Raw genomic sequence first — 22,766 nt, forward strand, 5'->3', positions numbered from 1 at the left:
CAACTAGAAACTCCACAACTAGAAACTCCACAACTAGAAACTCCGCAACTAGAGACTCCACAATTAGAAACTCCACAACTAGAAACTCCACAACTACAAACTCCACAAATAGAGACTCGGCAACTAGAAATTTCATATCTAGATACTCCACAGCTACAAACTCCACAAATAGAGGCTCGGCAACTAGAAATTCCACAACTTGAAACTCCACAACTAGAAACTCCAAAACCAGAAACTCCACAACTAGAAACTCCACAACTAGAAACTCCACAACTAGAAACTCCGCAACTAGAGACTCCATTACTAGAAACTCCACAACTTTAAACTCCACAACTAGAAACTCCACTACGAGAAACTCCACAACTAGAAACTCCACAACTAGAAACTCCGCAACTAGAGACTCCACAATTAGAAACTCCACAACTACAAACTCCACAACTACAAACTCCACAAATAGAGACTCGGCAACTAGAAATTTCATATCTAGAAACTCCACAACTACAAACTCCACAAATAGAGGCTCGGCAACTAGAAATTCCATATCTAAAAACTCCAAGGCTAGAAACTGCAAAACTAGAAACTCCACAACTAGAGACTCAACAACTAGAAACTCCACAACTTGAAACTCCACAACTAGAAACTCCACAACTAGAAACTGCAAAACTAGAGACTTCACAACTAGAAACTCAAGAACTAGAAACTCCACAACCAGAAACTCCACAACTAGAAACTGCACAACTAGAAACATCACAACCAGAAACTCCGCAACTAGAGACTCCACAGCTAGAAACTCCACAACTTGAAACTCAACAACTCAAAACTCCACAACTTGAAACTCAACAACTTGAGACTATGCACCTAGAAACTCCGCAGCTAGAAACTCCACAACTAGAAACTCCACAACTCGAAACTCCCCAACTAGAAACTCCACAACTTGAAACTCCACAACTCAAAACTCCACAACTTGAACTCCAAAACTAGAAACTCCACAATTAGAGACTCAACAACTAGAAACTCCCACACTTGAAACTCCACAACTTGAAACTCCACAACTAGAAATTCCACAACTTGAGACTCCGCCACTAGAAACTCCACAACTTGAAACTCCACAACTAGAAACTCCACAACTAGAAACTGCAAAACTAGAGACTTCACAACTAGAAACTCCGCAGCTAGAAACTCCACAACTAGAAACTCCACAACTCGAAACTCCACAACTAGAAACTCCACAACTTGAAACTCCACAACTCAAAACTCCACAACTTGAACTCCAAAGCTAGAAACTCCACAACTTCAGACTCCACAACTAGAAACTCCACAACTTGAAACTCCACAAATTTAAACTCCACAACTTGAGACTCCACAACTAGAAACTCCACAACTAGAAACTCCACAACTAGAAACTCCACAACTAGAAACTCCCCAACCAAAAACTCCGCAACTAGAAACTCCGCAACAGGAGACTCTACAACTAGAAACTCCACAACTAGAAACTCCACAACTAGAAACTCCACAACTAGAAACTCCACAACTAAAAACTTCACAATTCGAAACTCTACTAGAAACTCCACAACTAGAAACTCCTCAACTAGAGACTCCACAATTAGAAACTCCACAACTAGAAACTCCAAAACTACAAACTCCACAAATAGAGACTCGGCAACTAGAAATTTCATATCTAGAAACTCCACAACTACAAACTCCACAAATAGAGGCTCGGCAACTAGAAATTCCATATCTAAAAACTCCAAGGCTAGAAACTTCAAAACTAGAAACTCCACAACTAGAGACTCAACAACTAGAAACTCCTACACTTGAAACTCCACAACTTGAAACTCCACAACTAGAAACTCCACAACTGGAAACTCGACAACTAGAAACTCCACATCTAGAGACTCCACAACTTGAAACTCCACAACTAGACACTACACAACTAGAAACTCCTCAACTAGAGACTGCGCAACTAGAGAACTCCGCAACTAGAAACTACGCATTTAAAAACTCCACAACTTGAGACGCCGAAAATAGAAACTCCACAACTAGCGACTCCACAACTTGAAACTCCACAACCATAAACTCCACAACTAGAAACTTCACAACTAGAAACTCTTCAACCAGAGACTCCACAACTAGAAACTACACAACTACAAACTCCACAAATAGAGACTCGGCTACAAGAAATTTCATGTCTATTAAGTCCACAACTAAAACTCCACAACTGGAAACTCGACAACTTGAGACTCCACGACTAGAAACTCCACAACTAGAAACTCCACAACTAGAAACTCCCCAACTAGAAACTCCACAACTAGAAACTCCGCAACTAGAAACTCCACGACTAGAAACTCCACAACAAAAAACTTCACAATTCGAAACTCTACAACTAGAAACTCCACAACTTGAAACTCCACAACTAGACACTACACAACTAGAAACTCCTCAACTAGAGACTGCGCAACTAGAGAACTCCGCAACTAGAAACTACGCATTTAAAAACTCCACAACTTGAGACGCCGCAACTAGAAACACCACAACTAGAGACTCCACAACTTGAAACTCCACAACTTTAAACTCCACAACTTGAGACTCAACAACTAGAAACTCCACAACATGAAACTCCTCAACTAGAAACTCCACAACTAGAACCTCCACAACTTGAAACTCCACAACTAGAAACTCCACAACTAGAAACTCCACAACTAGAAACTCCGCAACTAGAGACTCCACAATCAGAAACTCCACAACTAGAAACTCCAAAACTACAAACTCCACAAATAGAGACTCGGCAACTAGAAATTTCATATCTAGAAACTCCACAACTACAAACTCCACAAATAGAGGCTCGGCAACTAGAAATTCCATATCTAAAAACTCCAAGGCTAGAAACTGCAAAACTAGAAACTCCACAACTAGAGACTCAACAACTAGAAACTCCCACACTTGAAACTCCACAACTTGAAACTCCACAACTAGAAACTCCACAACTTGAGACTCCGCCACTAGAAACTCCACAACTTGAAACTCCACAACTAGAAACTCCACAACTAGAAACTGCAAAACTAGAGACTTCACAACTAGAAACTCAAGAACTAGAAACTCCACAACCAGAAACTCCACAACTAGAAACTGCACAACTAGAAACATCACAACTAGAAACTCCGCAACTAGAGACTCCACAGCTAGAAACTCCACAACTTGAAACTCAACAACTCAAAACTCCACAACTCGAAACTCCACAACTTGAGACTATGCACCTAGAAACTCCGCAGCTAGAAACTCCACAACTAGAAACTCCACAACTCGAAACTCCCCAACTAGAAACTCCACAACTTGAAACTCCACAACTCAAAACTCCACAACTTGAACTCCAAAACTAGAAACTCCACAATTAGAGACTCAACAACTAGAAACTCCCACACTTGAAACTCCACATCTTGAAACTCCACAACTAGAAATTCCACAACTTGAGACTCCGCCACTAGAAACTCCACAACTTGAAACTCCACAACTAGAAACTCCACAACTAGAAACTCCACAACTAGAAACTCCACAACTTGAAACTCCACAACTCAAAACTCCACAACTTGAACTCCAAAGCTAGAAACTCCACAACTTCAGACTCCACAACTAGAAACTCCACAACTTGAAACTCCACAAATTTAAACTCCACAACTTGAGACTCCACAACTAGAAACTCCACAACTAGAAACTCCACAACTAGAAACTCCACAACTAGAAACTCCCCAACCAAAAACTCCGCAACTAGAAACTCCGCAACAGGAGACTCTACAACTAGAAACTCCACAACTAGAAACTCCACAACTAGAAACTCCACAACTAAAAACTTCACAATTCGAAACTCTACTAGAAACTCCACAACTTGAGACTCCACAACTAGGCACTCCACAACTAGAAACTCCACAACTAGAGACTCTGCAACTATAGAACTCCGCAACTTGAAACTCCGCATTTAAAAACTCTGCAACAAGAAATTCCACGGCTAGAAACACCACAACTAGACACTGCGCAACTTGAAACTCTACAACTAGAGACTCCTCAACTAGAGAATTCGCAACTAGAAACTCCAAAAGTAGATACTCTGCAACTATAAACTCCAAAGCTAGAAACTCCACAACTAGAAACTCCACAACTCCAAACTCCACAACTAGAAACTCCGCAACTAGAGACTCCACAACTAGAAACTCCACAACTTGAAACTCCACAACAAGAAACTCCACAACCAGAAACTTCACAACTAGAAACTCCACAACTAAAAACTCTACAACTAGAGGCTCCTCAACTAGAGAATCTGCAACTAGAAACTCCAAAACTAGAGACTCTGCACCTAGAAACGCCGCAGCTAGAAACTCCACAACTAGAAACTCCACAACTTGAAACTCCACAACTCAAAACTCCACAACTTGAAACAACACACCAGAAACTCCACAACTTGAGACTCCGCAACTAGAAACTCCACAACTTGAAACTCCACAACTAGAAACTCCAAAACCAGAAACTCCACAACTAGAAACTCCACAACTAGAAACTCCACAACTAGAAACTCCGCAACTAGAGACTCCATTACTAGAAACTCCACAACTTTAAACTCCACAACTAGAAACTCCACTACGAGAAACTCCACAACTAGAAACTCCACAACTAGAAACTCCGCAACTAGAGACTCCACAATTAGAAACTCCACAACTACAAACTCCACAACTACAAACTCCACAAATAGAGACTCTGCAACTAGAAATTCCATATCTAGAAACTCCACAACTACAAACTCCACAAATAGAGACTTCACAACTAGAAACTCAACAACTAGAAACTCCACAACTAAAAACTCTACAACTGGAAACTCCACAACTTGAAATTCCACAACTAGATACTCCACAACTGGAAACTCCAAAATTAGATAATCCATATCTGGAAACTCCACAACTAGAAACTCCACAACTAGAGACTCAACAACTAGAAACTCCAACACTTGAAACTCCACAACTCAAAACTCCACAATTTGAAACTCCACAACTAGAAACTCCACAACTTGAGACTCCGCCACTAGAAACTCCACAACTTGAAACTCCACAACTAGAAACTGCAAAACTAGAGACTTCACAACTAGAAACTCAACAACTAGAAACTCCACAACCAGAAACTCCACAACTAGAAACTCCACAGCTAGAAGCTTCACAACTAGAAACTCCGCAACTTGAAACTTCACAACTCAAAACTCCACAACTTGAAACTCCACAACTTGAGACTCTGCACCTAGAAACTCCGCAGCTAGAAACTCCACAACTAGAAACTCCACAACTCAAAACTCCACAACTAGAAACTCCACAACTTCAAACTCCACAACTCAAAACTCCACAACTTGAACTCCAAAGCTAGAAACTCCACAACTTGAGACTCCGCAACTAGAAACTCCACAACTTGAAACTCCACAACTAGAAACTCCAGAACTAGAAACTGCAAAACAAGAGACTTCACAACTAGAAACTTCACAACCAAAAACTCCACAACTAGAAACTCAACAATTAGAAACTCCACAACCAGACACTCCGCAATTTCACAACTGTAAACTCCACAACTGGAAACTCCGCAACTAGATACTCCACAACTAGAAACTCCACAACTAGAGACTCCACAACTTGAAACTCCACAACTAGAAACTCCACAACTAGAAACTCTGCAACTAGAGACTCCACAACTAGAAACTCCACAACTAGAAACTCCACAACTACGAACTCCACAAATAGAGACTCGGCTACAAGAAATTTCATGTCTAGAAAGTTCAGAACTAAAAACTCCACAACTGGAAACTCCACAACTGAAAACTTCACAACTAGAAACTCCACAACTTGAGATTCCGCAACTAGATACTCCACAACCAGAGACTCTGCAACTAGAATCTGCACAGCTTGAGACTCCGCAACTTGAAACTCCACAACTAGAAACTCCGCAACTAGAAACTCCACAACTAGAAACTCCACAACTGGAAACTCCACTACTAGTTACTCCACAACTGGAAACTCGACAACTAGAAACTTCACATCTAGAGACTCCACAACTTGAAACTCCACAACTAGAGACTCTGCAACTAGAAACTCCACAACTAGAGACTCCGCAACTCCACAACTAGAAACTCTACAACTGGAAAATCCTATCTAGATACTCCACAACTAGAAAATCCACAACTAGGAACTCCACAACTATAGACTCCACAACTTGAAACTCCACAAGCTTAAACTGCACAACTTGAGACTCCACAACTAGAAACTCCACAACTAGAAACTCCACAACTAGAAACTCTCCAACTAGAAACTCCGCAACTAGAAACTCCGCAACAGGAGACTCTACAACTAGAAACTCCACAACTAGAAACTCCAAAACTAGAAACTCCACAACTAGAAACTTCACAACTAGAAACTCCGCAACTAGAAACTCCACAACTAGAAACTCCGCAACTACAAACTCCACAAATGGAGACTCGGCAACTACAAATTCCATATTTAGAAACTACACAACTAAAAACTTCACAACTAGAAACTGCAAAACTAGAGACTTCACAACTAGAAACTCCACAGCTAGAAACTCCACAACTGGAAACTCCACAACTAGACACTCCGCAACAAGAAACTCCACAACTAGAGACTCCACAACTTGAAACTCCACAACTTTAAACTCCACAATTTGAGACTCAACAACTAGAAACTCCACAACATGAAACTCCACAATTAGAAACTTCACAATTCGAAACTCTACAACTAGAAACTCCACAACTTGAAACTCCACAACTAGACACTACACAACTAGAAACTCCTCAACTAGAGACTGCGCAACTAGAGAACTCCGCAACTAGAAACTACGCATTTGAAAACTCCACAACTTGAGACGCCGAAACTAGAAACTCCACAACTAGCGACTCCACAACTTGAAACTCCACAACCATAAACTCCACAACTAGAAACTTCACAACTAGAAACTCTTCAACTAGAGACTCCACAACTAGAAACTACACAACTACAAACTCCACAAATAGAGACTCGGCTACAAGAAATTTCATGTCTATTAAGTCCACAACTAAAACTCCACAACTGGAAACTCGACAACTTGAGACTCCACAACTAGAAACTCCACAACTAGAAACTCCCCAACTAGAAACTCCACAACTAGAAACTCCGCAACTAGAAACTCCACGACTAGAAACTCCACAACGAAAAACTTCACAATTCGAAACTCTACAACTAGAAACTCCACAACTTGAAACTCCACAACTAGACACTACACAACTAGAAACTCCTCAACTAGAGACTGCGCAACTAGAGAACTCCGCAACTAGAAACTACGCATTTAAAAACTCCACAACTTGAGACGCCGCAACTAGAAACACCACAACTAGAGACTCCTCAACTAGAAACTCCACAACTAGAAACTCCACAACTTGAAACTCCACAACTAGAAACTCCACAACTAGAAACTCCACAACTAGAAACTCCGCAACTAGAGACTCCACAATTAGAAACTCCACAACTAGAAACTCCACAACTACAAACTCCACAAATAGAGACTCGGCAACTAGAAATTTCATATCTAGATACTCCACAGCTACAAACTCCACAAATAGAGGCTCGGCAACTAGAAATTCCATATCTAAAAACTCCAAGGCTAGAAACTGCAAAACTAGAAACTCCACAACTAGAGACTCAACAACTAGAAACTCCCACACTTGAAACTCCACAACTTGAAACTCCACAACTAGAAACTCCACAACTTGAGACTCCGCCACTAGAAACTCCACAACTTGAAACTCCACAACTAGAAACTGCAAAACTAGAGACTTCACAACTAGAAACTCAAGCACTAGAAACTCCACAACCAGAAACTCCACAACTAGAAACTGCACAACTAGAAACATCACAACTAGAAACTCCGCAACTAGAGACTCCACAGCTAGAAACTCCACAACTTGAAACTCCACAACTCAAAACTCCACAACTTGAACTCCAAAGCTAGAAACTCCACAACTTCAGACTCCACAACTAGAAACTCCACAACTTGAAACTCCACAAATTTAAACTCCACAACTTGAGACTCCACAACTGGAAACTCCACAACTAGAAACTCCACAACTAGAAACTCCCCAACCAGAAACTCCGCAACTAGAAACTCCGCAACAGGAGACTCCACAACTAGAAACTCCACAACTAGAGACTCCACAACTAGAAACTCCACAACCAGAAACTCCACAACTAAAAACTTCACAATTCGAAACTCTACTAGAAACTCCACAACTTGAGACTCCACAACTAGGCACTCCACAACTAGAAAATCCACAACTAGAGACTCTGCAACTATAAAACTCCGCAACTAGAAACTCCGCATTTAAAAACTCTGCAACAAGAAATTCCACGGCTAGAAACACCACAACTAGACACTCCACAACTCGAAATTCCACAACTAGAAACACCGCAACTAGAGACTCCACAACTAGAAACTCCACAACTTGAAACTCCACAACAAGAAACTCCACAACCAGAAACTTCACAACTATAAACTCCACAACTAGAGACTCCACAACTAGAAACTCTACAACTAGAAACTCCACAACTACAAACTCCACAAATAGAGACTCGGCAACAAAAAATTCTATATCATGAAACTCCACACGTAAAAACTCCACAACTAGAAACTGCAAAACTAGAGACTTCACAACTAGAAACTCCACAACTAGAAACTCCACAACTGGAAACTCCACAACTCGGCACTCCGCAAATAGAAACTCCACAACTAGAGACTCCACAACTTGAAACTCCACAACTTTAAACTCAACAACTTGAGACTCAACAACTAGAAACTCCACAACATGAAACTCCACAACTACAAACTCCACAACCAAAAACTCCACAACCATAAACTCCACAACTAGAAACTCCACAACTAGAAACTCTTCAACTAGAGACTCCACAACTAGAAACTCCACAACTAGAAACTCCACAACTACAAACTCCACAAATAGAGACTCGGCTACAAAAAATTTCATGTCTAGAAAGTCCACAACCAAAAACTCTGCAACTGGAAACTCCACAACTTGAGACTCCGCAACTAGAAACTCCACAACTAGAAACTGCAAAACTAGAGACTTCACAACTAGAAACTCCGCAGCTAGAAACTCCACAACTAGAAACTCCACAACTCAAAACTCCACAACTAGAAACTCCACAACTTGAAACTCCACAACTCAAAACTCCACAACTTGAACTCCAAAGCTAGAAACTCCACAACTTCAGACTCCACAACTAGAAACTCCACAACTTGAAACTCCACAAATTTAAACTCCACAACTTGAGACTCCACAACTAGAAACTCCACAACTAGAAACTCCACAACTAGAAACTCCACAACTAGAAACTCCCCAACCAAAAACTCCGCAACTAGAAACTCCGCAACAGGAGACTCTACAACTAGAAACTCCACAACTAGAAACTCCACAACTAGAAACTCCACAACTAGAAACTCCACAACTAAAAACTTCACAATTCGAAACTCTACTAGAAACTCCACAACTTGAGACTCCACAACTAGGCACTCCACAACTAGAAACTTCACAACTAGAGACTGCAACTATAGAACTCCGCAACTTGAAACTCCGCATTTAAAAACTCTGCAACAAGAAATTCCACGGCTAGAAACACCACAACTAGACACTGCGCAACTAGAAACTCTACAACTAGAGACTCCTCAACTAGAGAATTCGCAACTAGAAACTCCAAAAGTAGATACTCTGCAACTATAAACTCCAAAGCTAGAAACTCCACAACTAGAAACTCCACAACTCCAAACTCCACAACTAGAAACTCCGCAACTAGAGACTCCACAACTAGAAACTCCACAACTTGAAACTCCACAACAAGAAACTCCACAACCAGAAACTTCACAACTAGAAACTCCACAACTAAAAACTCTACAACTAGAGGCTCCTCAACTAGAGAATCTGCAACTAGAAACTCCAAAACTAGAGACTCTGCACCTAGAAACGCCGCAGCTAGAAACTCCACAACTAGAAACTCCACAACTTGAAACTCCACAACTCAAAACTCCACAACTTGAAACAACACACCAGAAACTCCACAACTTGAGACTCCGCAACTAGAAACTCCACAACTTGAAACTCCACAACTAGAAACTCCAAAACCAGAAACTCCACAACTAGAAACTCCACAACTAGAAACTCCACAACTAGAAACTCCGCAACTAGAGACTCCATTACTAGAAACTCCACAACTTTAAACTCCACAACTAGAAACTCCACTACGAGAAACTCCACAACTAGAAACTCCACAACTAGAAACTCCGCAACTAGAGACTCCACAATTAGAAACTCCACAACTACAAACTCCACAACTACAAACTCCACAAATAGAGACTCTGCAACTAGAAATTCCATATCTAGAAACTCCACAACTACAAACTCCACAAATAGAGACTTCACAACTAGAAACTCAACAACTAGAAACTCCACAACTAAAAACTCTACAACTGGAAACTCCACAACTTGAAATTCCACAACTAGATACTCCACAACTGGAAACTCCAAAACTAGATAATCCATATCTGGAAACTCCACAACTAGAAACTCCACAACTAGAGACTCAACAACTAGAAACTCCAACACTTGAAACTCCACAACTCAAAACTCCACAACTTGAAACTCCACAACTAGAAACTCCACAACTTGAGACTCCGCCACTAGAAACTCCACAACTTGAAACTCCACAACTAGAAACTGCAAAACTAGAGACTTCACAACTAGAAACTCAACAACTAGAAACTCCACAACCAGAAACTCCACAACTAGAAACTCCACAGCTAGAAGCTTCACAACTAGAAACTCCGCAACTTGAAACTTCACAACTCAAAACTCCACAACTTGAAACTCCACAACTTGAGACTCTGCACCTAGAAACTCCGCAGCTAGAAACTCCACAACTAGAAACTCCACAACTCAAAACTCCACAACTAGAAACTCCACAACTTCAAACTCCACAACTCAAAACTCCACAACTTGAACTCCAAAGCTAGAAACTCCACAACTTGAGACTCCGCAACTAGAAACTCCACAACTTGAAACTCCACAACTAGAAACTCCACAACTAGAAACTGCAAAACAAGAGACTTCACAACTAGAAACTTCACAACCAAAAACTCCACAACTAGAAACTCAACAATTAGAAACTCCACAACCAGACACTCCGCAATTTCACAACTGTAAACTCCACAACTGGAAACTCCACAACTAGATACTCCACAACTAGAAACTCCACAACTAGAGACTCCACAACTTGAAACTCCACAAATAGAAACTCCACAACTAGAAACTCTGCAACTAGAGACTCCACAACTAGAAACTCCACAACTAGAAACTCCACAACTACGAACTCCACAAATAGAGACTCGGCTACAAGAAATTTCATGTCTAGAAAGTTCAGAACTAAAAACTCCACAACTGGAAACTCCACAACTGAAAACTTCACAACTAGAAACTCCACAACTTGAGATTCCGCAACTAGATACTCCACAACCAGAGACTCTGCAACTAGAATCTCCACAGCTTGAGACTCCGCAACTTGAAACTCCACAACTAGAAACTCCGCAACTAGAAACTCCACAACTAGAAACTCCACAACTGGAAACTCCACTACTAGTTACTCCACAACTGGAAACTCGACAACTAGAAACTTCACATCTAGAGACTCCACAACTTGAAACTCCACAACTAGAGACTCTGCAACTAGAAACTCCACAACTAGAGACTCCGCAACTCCACAACTAGAAACTCTACAACTGGAAAATCCCATCTAGATACTCCACAACTAGAAAATCCACAACTAGGAACTCCACAACTATAGACTCCACAACTTGAAACTCCACAAGCTTAAACTGCACAACTTGAGACTCCACAACTAGAAACTCCACAACTAGAAACTCCACAACTAGAAACTCCGCAACTAGAAACTCCGCAACAGGAGACTCTACAACTAGAAACTCCACAACTAGAAACTCCAAAACTAGAAACTCCACAACTAAAAACTTCACAACTAGAAACTCCGCAACTAGAAACTCCACAACTAGAAACTCCGCAACTACAAACTCCACAAATAGAGACTCGGCAACTACAAATTCCATATTTAGAAACTACACAACTAAAAACTTCACAACTAGAAACTGCAAAACTAGAGACTTCACAACTAGAAACTCCACAGCTAGAAACTCCACAACTGGAAACTCCACAACTAGACACTCCGCAACAAGAAACTCCACAACTAGAGACTCCACAACTTGAAACTCCACAACTTTAAACTCCACAATTTGAGACTCAACAACTAGAAACTCCACAACATGAAACTCCACAATTAGAAACTTCACAATTCGAAACTCTACAACTAGAAACTCCACAACTTGAAACTCCACAACTAGACACTACACAACTAGAAACTCCTCAACTAGAGACTGCGCAACTAGAGAACTCCGCAACTAGAAACTACGCATTTGAAAACTCCACAACTTGAGACGCCGAAACTAGAAACTCCACAACTAGCGACTCCACAACTTGAAACTCCACAACCATAAACTCCACAACTAGAAACTTCACAACTAGAAACTCTTCAACTAGAGACTCCACAACTAGAAACTACACAACTACAAACTCCACAAATAGAGACTCGGCTACAAGAAATTTCATGTCTATTAAGTCCACAACTAAAACTCCACAACTGGAAACTCGACAACTTGAGACTCCACAACTAGAAACTCCACAACTAGAAACTCCCCAACTAGAAACTCCACAACTAGAAACTCCGCAACTAGAAACTCCACGACTAGAAACTCCACAACGAAAAACTTCACAATTCGAAACTCTACAACTAGAAACTCCACAACTTGAAACTCCACAACTAGACACTACACAACTAGAAACTCCTCAACTAGAGACTGCGCAACTAGAGAACTCCGCAACTAGAAACTACGCATTTAAAAACTCCACAACTTGAGACGCCGCAACTAGAAACACCACAACTAGAGACTCCTCAACTAGAAACTCCACAACTAGAAACTCCACCACTTGAAACTCCACAACTAGAAACTCCACAACTAGAAACTCCACAACTAGAAACTCCGCAACTAGAGACTCCACAATTAGAAACTCCACAACTAGAAACTCCACAACTACAAACTCCACAAATAGAGACTCGGCAACTAGAAATTTCATATCTAGAAACTCCACAGCTACAAACTCCACAAATAGAGGCTCGGCAACTAGAAATTCCATATCTAAAAACTCCAAGGCTAGAAACTGCAAAACTAGAAACTCCACAACTAGAGACTCAACAACTAGAAACTCCCACACTTGAAACTCCACAACTTGAAACTCCACAACTAGAAACTCCACAACTTGAGACTCCGCCACTAGAAACTCCACAACTTGAAAATCCACAACTAGAAACTGCAAAACTAGAGACTTCACAACTAGAAACTCAAGCACTAGAAACTCCACAACCAGAAACTCCACAACTAGAAACTGCACAACTAGAAACATCACAACTAGAAACTCCGCAACTAGAGACTCCACAGCTAGAAACTCCACAACTTGAAACTCCACAACTCAAAACTCCACAACTTGAACTCCAAAGCTAGAAACTCCACAACTTCAGACTCCACAACTAGAAACTCCACAACTTGAAACTCCACAAATTTAAACTCCACAACTTGAGACTCCACAACTGGAAACTCTACAACTAGAAACTCCACAACTAGAAACTCCCCAACCAGAAACTCCGCAACTAGAAACTCCGCAACAGGAGACTCCACAACTAGAAACTCCACAACTAGAAACTCCACAACTAGAAACTCCACAACCAGAAACTCCACAACTAAAAACTTCACAATTCGAAACTCTACTAGAAACTCCACAACTTGAGACTCCACAACTAGGCACTCCACAACTAGAAACTCCACAACTAGAGACTCTGCAACTATAAAACTCCGCAACTAGAAACTCCGCATTTAAAAACTCTGCAACAAGAAATTCCACGGCTAGAAACACCACAACTAGACACTGCGCAACTAGAAACTCTACAACTAGAGACTCATCAACTAGAGAATTCGCAACTAGAAACTCCAAAAGTAGGTACTCTGCAACTATAAACTCCGCAGCTAGAAACTCCACAACTAGAAACTCCACAACTTGAACTCCAAAGCTAGAAACTCCACAACTTGAGACTCCGCAACTAGAAACTCCACAACTTGAAACTCCACAACTAGAAACTCCAGAACTAGAAACTGCAAAACAAGAGACTTCACAACTAGAAACTTCACAACCAAAAACTCCACAACTAGAAACTCAACAATTAGAAACTCCACAACCAGACACTCCGCAATTTCACAACTGTAAACTCCACAACTGGAAACTCCACAACTAGATACTCCACAACTAGAAACTCCACAACTAGAGACTCCACAACTTGAAACTCCACAAATAGAAACTCCACAACTAGAAACTCTGCAACTAGAGACTCCACAACTAGAAACTCCACAACTAGAAACTCCACAACTACGAACTCCACAAATAGAGACTCGGCTACAAGAAATTTCATGTCTAGAAAGTTCAGAACTAAAAACTCCACAACTGGAAACTCCACAACTGAAAACTTCACAACTAGAAACTCCACAACTTGAGATTCCGCAACTAGATACTCCACAACCAGAGACTCTGCAACTAGAATCTCCACAGCTTGAGACTCCGCAACTTGAAACTCCACAACTAGAAACTCCGCAACTAGAAACTCCACAACTAGAAACTCCACAACTGGAAACTCCACTACTAGTTACTCCACAACTGGAAACTCGACAACTAGAAACTTCACATCTAGAGACTCCACAACTTGAAACTCCACAACTAGAGACTCTGCAACTAGAAACTCCACAACTAGAGACTCCGCAACTCCACAACTAGAAACTCTACAACTGGAAAATCCCATCTAGATACTCCACAACTAGAAAATCCACAACTAGGAACTCCACAACTATAGACTCCACAACTTGAAACTCCACAAGCTTAAACTGCACAACTTGAGACTCCACAACTAGAAACTCCACAACTAGAAACTCCACAACTAGAAACTCTCCAACTAGAAACTCCGCAACTAGAAACTCCGCAACAGGAGACTCTACAACTAGAAACTCCACAACTAGAAACTCCAAAACTAGAAACTCCACAACTAGAAACTTCACAACTAGAAACTCCGCAACTAGAAACTCCACAACTAGAAACTCCGCAACTACAAACTCCACAAATAGAGACTCGGCAACTACAAATTCCATATTTAGAAACTACACAACTAAAAACTTCACAACTAGAAACTGCAAAACTAGAGACTTCACAACTAGAAACTCCACAGCTAGAAACTCCACAACTGGAAACTCCACAACTAGACACTCCGCAACAAGAAACTCCACAACTAGAGACTCCACAACTTGAAACTCCACAACTTTAAACTCCACAATTTGAGACTCAACAACTAGAAACTCCACAACATGAAACTCCACAATTAGAAACTTCACAATTCGAAACTCTAAAACTAGAAACTCCACAACTTGAAACTCCACAACTAGACACTACACAACTAGAAACTCCTCAACTAGAGACTGCGCAACTAGAGAACTCCGCAACTAGAAACTACGCATTTGAAAACTCCACAACTTGAGACGCCGAAACTAGAAACTCCACAACTAGCGACTCCACAACTTGAAACTCCACAACCATAAACTCCACAACTAGAAACTTCACAACTAGAAACTCTTCAACTAGAGACTCCACAACTAGAAACTACACAACTACAAACTCCACAAATAGAGACTCGGCTACAAGAAATTTCATGTCTATTAAGTCCACAACTAAAACTCCACAACTGGAAACTCGACAACTTGAGACTCCACAACTAGAAACTCCACAACTAGAAACTCCCCAACTAGAAACTCCACAACTAGAAACTCCGCAACTAGAAACTCCACGACTAGAAACTCCACAACGAAAAACTTCACAATTCGAAACTCTACAACTAGAAACTCCACAACTTGAAACTCCACAACTAGACACTACACAACTAGAAACTCCTCAACTAGAGACTGCGCAACTAGAGAACTCCGCAACTAGAAACTACGCATTTAAAAACTCCACAACTTGAGACGCCGCAACTAGAAACACCACAACTAGAGACTCCTCAACTAGAAACTCCACAACTAGAAACTCCACAACTTGAAACTTCACAACTAGAAACTCCACAACTAGAAACTCCACAACTAGAAACTCCGCAACTAGAGACTCCACAATTAGAAACTCCACAACTAGAAACTCCACAACTACAAACTCCACAAATAGAGACTCGGCAACTAGAAATTTCATATCTAGAAACTCCACAGCTACAAACTCCACAAATAGAGGCTCGGCAACTAGAAATTCCATATCTAAAAACTCCAAGGCTAGAAACTGCAAAACTAGAAACTCCACAACTAGAGACTCAACAACTAGAAACTCCCACACTTGAAACTCCACAACTTGAAACTCCACAACTAGAAACTCCACAACTTGAGACTCCGCCACTAGAAACTCCACAACTTGAAACTCCACAACTAGAAACTGCAAAACTAGAGACTTCACAACTAGAAACTCAAGCACTAGAAACTCCACAACCAGAAACTCCACAACTAGAAACTGCACAACTAGAAACATCACAACTAGAAACTCCGCAACTAGAGACTCCACAGCTAGAAACTCCACAACTTGAAACTCCACAACTCAAAACTCCACAACTTGAACTCCAAAGCTAGAAACTCCACAACTTCAGACTCCACAACTAGAAACTCCACAACTTGAAACTCCACAAATTTAAACTCCACAACTTGAGACTCCACAACTGGAAACTCCACAACTAGAAACTCCACAACTAGAAACTCCCCAACCAGAAACTCCGCAACTAGAAACTCCGCAACAGGAGACTCCACAACTAGAAACTCCACAACTAGAAACTCCACAACTAGAAACTCCACAACCAGAAACTCCACAACTAAAAACTTCACAATTCGAAACTCTACTAGAAACTCCACAACTTGAGACTCCACAACTAGGCACTCCACAACTAGAAACTCCACAACTAGAGACTCTGCAACTATAAAACTCCGCAACTAGAAACTCCGCATTTAAAAACTCTGCAACAAGAAATTCCACGGCTAGAAACACCACAACTAGACACTGCGCAACTAGAAACTCTACAACTAGAGACTCATCAACTAGAGAATTCGCAACTAGAAACTCCAAAAGTAGATACTCTGCAACTATAAACTCCGCAGCTAGAAACTCCACAACTAGAAACTCCACAACTCGAAATTCCACAACTAGAAACACCGCAACTAGAGACTCCACAACTAGAAACTCTACAACTAGAAACTCCACAACTACAAACTCCACAAATAGAGACTCGGCAACAAAAAATTCTATATCATGAAACTCCACACGTAAAAACTCCACAACTAGAAACTGCAAAACTAGAGACTTCACAACTAGAAACTCCACAACTAGAAACTCCACAACTGGAAACTCCACAACTAGACACTCCGCAAATAGAAACTCCACAACTAGAGACTCCACAACTTGAAACTCCACAACTTTAAACTCAACAACTTGAGACTCAACAACTAGAAACTCCACAACATGAAACTCCACAACTACAAACTCCACAACCAAAAACTCCACAACCATAAACTCCACAACTAGAAACTCCACAACTAGAAACTCTTCAACTAGAGACTCCACAACTAGAAACTCCACAACTAGAAACTCCACAACTACAAACTCCACAAATAGAGACTCGGTATACAAAAAATTTCATGTCTAGAAAGTCCACAACCAAAAACTCTGCAACTGGAAACTCCACAACTTGAGACTCCACAACTAGAAACTCCACAACTAGAAACTCCGCAACTGGAGACTCCACAACTAGAAACTCCACAACTAGAAACTCCACAAGTAGACACTACACAACCATAAACTCCACAACTAGAGACTGCACAACTAGAGAACTCCGTAACTAGAAACTCCGCATTTAAAAACTCCACAACTTGAGACGCCGCAACTAGAAACTCCACAACTTGAAACTCCACAACTAGAAACTCCACAACTAGAAACTCTGCAACTAGGGACTCCATTACTAGAAACTCCACAACTTTAAACTCCACAACTAGAAACTCCGCTACGAGAAACTCCACAACTAGAAACTCCACAACTAGAAACTCCACAACTAGAAACTCCGCAACTAGAGACTCCACAATTAGAAACTCCACAACTACAAACTCCACAACTACAAACTCCACAAATAGAGACTCCACAACTAAAAACTTCACAATTCGAAACTCTACTAGAAACTCCACAACTTGAGACTCCACAACTAGGCACTCCACAACTAGAAACTCCACAACTAGAGACTCTGCAACTATAAAACTCCGCAACTAGAAACTCCGCATTTAAAAACTCTGCAACAAGAAATTCCACGGCTAGAAACACCACAACTAGACACTGCGCAACTAGAAACTCTACAACTAGAGACTCCTCAACTAGAGAATTCGCAACTAGAAACTCCAAAAGTAGATACTCTGCAACTATAAACTCCGCAGCTAGAAACTCCACAACTAGAAACTCCACAACTCGAAATTCCACAACTAGAAACACCGCAACTAGAGACTCCACAACTAGAAACTCCACAACTTGAAACTCCACAACAAGAAACTCCACAACCAGAAACTTCACAACTATAAACTCCACAACTAGAGACTCCACAACTAGAAACTCTACAACTAGAAACTCCACAACTACAAACTCCACAAATAGAGACTCGGCAACAAAAAATTCTATATCATGAAACTCCACACGTAAAAACTCCACAACTAGAAACTGCAAAACTAGAGACTTCACAACTAGAAACTCCACAACTAGAAACTCCACAACTGGAAACTCCACAACTAGACACTCCGCAAATAGAAACTCCACAACTAGAGACTCTACTACTTGAAACTCCACAACTTTAAACTCAACAACTTGAGACTCAACAACTAGAAACTCCACAACATGAAACTCCACAACTACAAACTCCACAACCAAAAACTCCACAACCATACACTCCACAACTAGAAACTCCACAACTAGAAACTCTTCAACTAGAGACTCCACAACTAGAAACTCCACAACTAGAAACTCCACAACTACAAACTCCACAAATAGAGACTCGGCTACAAAAAATTTCATGTCTAGAAAGTCCACAACCAAAAACTCTGCAACTGGAAACTCCACAACTTGAGACTCCACAACTAGAAACTCCACAACTAGAAACTCCACAACTAGAAACTCCGCAACTGGAGACTCCACAACTAGAAACTCCACAACTAGAAACTCCACAAGTAGACACTACACAACCATAAACTCCACAAATAGAGACTGCACAACTAGAGAACTCCGTAACTAGAAACTCCGCATTTAAAAACTCCACAACTTGAGACGCCGCAACTAGAAACTCCACAACTTGAAACTCCACAACTAGAAACTCCACAACTAAAAACTCTACAACTAGAGGCTCCTCAACTAGAGAATCTGCAACTAGAAACTCCAAAACTAGAGACTCTGCACCTAGAAACGCCGCAGCTAGAAACTCCACAACTTGAGACTCTGCACCTAGAAACGCCGCAGCTAGAAACTCCACAACTAGAAACTCCACAACTTGAAACTCCACAACTCAAAACTCCACAACTTGAAACAACACAACCAGAAACTCCACAACTTGAGACTCCGCAACTAGAAACTCCACAACTTGAAACTCCACAACTAGAAACTCCACAACTTTAAACTCCACAACTAGAAACTCCGCTACGAGAAACTCCACAACTAGAAACTCCACAACTAGAAACTCCACAACTAGAAACTCCGCAACTAGAGACTCCACAATTAGAAACTCCACAACTACAAACTCCACAACTACAAACTCCACAAATAGAGACTCGGCAACTAGAAATTCCATATCTAGAAACTCCGCAACTACAAACTCCACAAATAGAGACTTCACAACTAGAAACTCAACAACTAGAAACTCCACAACTAAAATCTCTACAACTGGAAATTCCACAACTTGAAATTCCACAACTAGATACTCCACAACTGGAAACTCCAAAACTAGATAATCCATATCTGGAAACTCCACAACTAGAAACTCCACAACTAGAGACTCAACGACTAGAAACTCCAACACTTGAAACTCCACAACTCAAAACTCCACAACTTGAAACTCCACAACTAGAAACTCCACAACTTGAGACTCCGCCACTAGAAACTCCACAACTTGAAACTCCACAACTAGAAACTGCAAAACTAGAGACTTCACAACTAGAAACTCAACAACTAGAAACTCCACAACCAGAAACTCCACAACTAGAAACTCCACAGCTAGAAGCTTCACAACTAGAAACTCCGCAACTTGAAACTCCATGACTCAAAACTCCACAACTTGAACTCCAAAGCTAGAAACTCCACAACTTGAGACTCCGCAACTAGAAACTCCACAACTTGAAACTCCACAACTAGAAACTCCAGAACTAGAAACTGCAAAGCAAGAGACTTCACAACTAGAAACTTCACAACCAAAAACTCCACAACTAGAAACTCAACAATTAGAAACTCCACAACCAGACACTCCGCAATTTCACAACTGGAAACTCCACAACTGGAAACTCCACAACTGGAAACTGGACAACTAGAAACTCCACATCTAGAGACTCCACAACTTGAAACTCCACAACTAGAGACTCTGCAACTAGAAACTCCACAACTAGAGACTCCGCAACTCCACAACTAGAAACTCTACAACTGGAAAATCCAATATAGATACTCCACAACTAGAAAATCCACAACTAGGAACTCCACAACTATAGACTCCACAACTTGAAACTCCACAAGCTTAAACTGCACAACTTGAGACTCCACAACTAGAAACTCCACAACTAGAAACTCTCCAACTAGAAACTCCGCAACTAGAAACTCCGCAACAGGAGACTCTACAACTAGAAACTCCACAACTAGAAACTCCAAAACTAGAAACTCCACAACTAGAAACTTCACAACTAGAAACTCCGCAACTAGAAACTCCACAACTAGAAACTCCGCAACTAGAGACTCCACAACTAAAAACTCCACAACTAGAAATTCCACAACTACAAACTCCACAAATAGAGACTCGGCAACTACAAATTCCATATTTAGAAACTACACAACTACAAACTCCACAACTAGAAACTGCAAAACAAGAGACTTCACAACTAGAAACTCCACAGCTAAAAACTCCACAACTGGAAACTCCACAACTAGACACTCCGCAACTAGAAACTCCACAACTAGAGACTCCACAACTTGAAACTCCACAACTTTAAACTCCACAATTTGAGACTCAACAACTAGAAACTCCACAACATGAAACTCCACAATTAGAAACTTCACAATTCGAAACTCTACAACTAGAAACTCCACAACTTGAAACTCCACAACTAGACACTACACAACTAGAAACTCCTCAACTAGAGACTGCGCAACTAGAGAACTCCGCAACTAGAAACTACGCATTTAAAAACTCCACAACTTGAGACGCCGAAAATAGAAACTCCACAACTAGCGACTCCACAACTTGAAACTCCACAACCATAAACTCCACAACTAGAAACTTCACAACTAGAAACTCTTCAACTAGAGACTCCACAACTAGAAACTACACAACTACAAACTCCGCAACTAGAAACTCCACGACTAGAAACTCCACAACGAAAAACTTCGCAATTCGAAACTCTACAACTAGAAACTCCACAACTTGAAACTTCACAACTAGACACTACACAACTAGAAACTCCTCAACTAGAGACTGCGCAACTAGAGAACTCCGCAACTAGAAACTACGCATTTAAAAACTCCACAACTTGAGACGCCGCAACTAGAAACACCACAACTAGAGACTCCACAACTTGAAACTCCACAACTTTAAACTCCACAACTTGAGACTCAACAACTAGAAACTCCACAACATGAAACTCCTCAACTAGAAACTCCACAACTAGAAACTCCACAACTTGAAACTCCACAACTAGAAACTCCACAACTAGAAACTCCACAACTAGAAACTCCGCAACTAGAGACTCCACAATTAGAAACTCCACAACTAGAAACTCCAAAACTACAAACTCCACAAATAGAGACTCGGCAACTAGAAATTTCATATCTAGAAACTCCACAACTACAAACTCCACAAATAGAGGCTCGGCAACTAGAAATTCCATATCTAAAAACTCCAAGGCTAGAAACTGCAAAACTAGAAACTCCACAACTAGAGATTCAACAACTAGAAACTCCCACACTTGAAACTCCACAACTTGAAACTCCACAACTAGAAACTCCACAACTTGAGACTCCGCCACTAGAAACTCCACAACTTGAAACTCCACAACTAGAAACTCCACAACTAGAAACTCCAAAACTGGAAACACCACAACTAGACACTCCACTACTAGAAACTCCACAACTAGAGACTCCACAACTTGAAACTCCACAACTTTAAACTCCACAACTTGAGACTCAACAACTAGAAACTCCACAACATGAAACTCCACAACTAGAAACTCCATAA

This window comes from Rhipicephalus microplus, chromosome 8, assembly GCF_043290135.1.
Source record: "Rhipicephalus microplus isolate Deutch F79 chromosome 8, USDA_Rmic, whole genome shotgun sequence".
NCBI lineage: Eukaryota > Metazoa > Arthropoda > Arachnida > Ixodida > Ixodidae > Rhipicephalus > Rhipicephalus microplus.